Raw genomic sequence first — 263 nt, 5'->3', positions numbered from 1 at the left:
CCAGGCCCGCCGCAGGCAGGCGGCTCCGGAGGAGGAGGGAAGCCTTGCAGGAAAACGCCGCAGCACTTCCTCCTCCCCGCAACCCCGCTCCGCTCCCCAGCAATGCTGCTACCAGCTCCCCCGGGCTCAGGCGGGGTTTGTAAAGGGATGGATTTAAAATGGCCCCTTCTCTGGAGGGTCTCACACACCAACAAAGCCCTACAGCCTCCAGAGATCTGAAAAGCCCTCTGTAGGAGCGACATGCCGGGGAAGGCCGGCGGCTC

Source organism: Phaethon lepturus, unplaced genomic scaffold (genome assembly GCF_000687285.1).
Source record: "Phaethon lepturus isolate BGI_N335 unplaced genomic scaffold, ASM68728v1 scaffold7511, whole genome shotgun sequence".
Lineage (NCBI taxonomy): Eukaryota > Metazoa > Chordata > Aves > Phaethontiformes > Phaethontidae > Phaethon > Phaethon lepturus.
The sequence above is the reverse complement of the archived record's forward strand: the minus strand, read 5'-3'. Positions refer to the sequence as shown.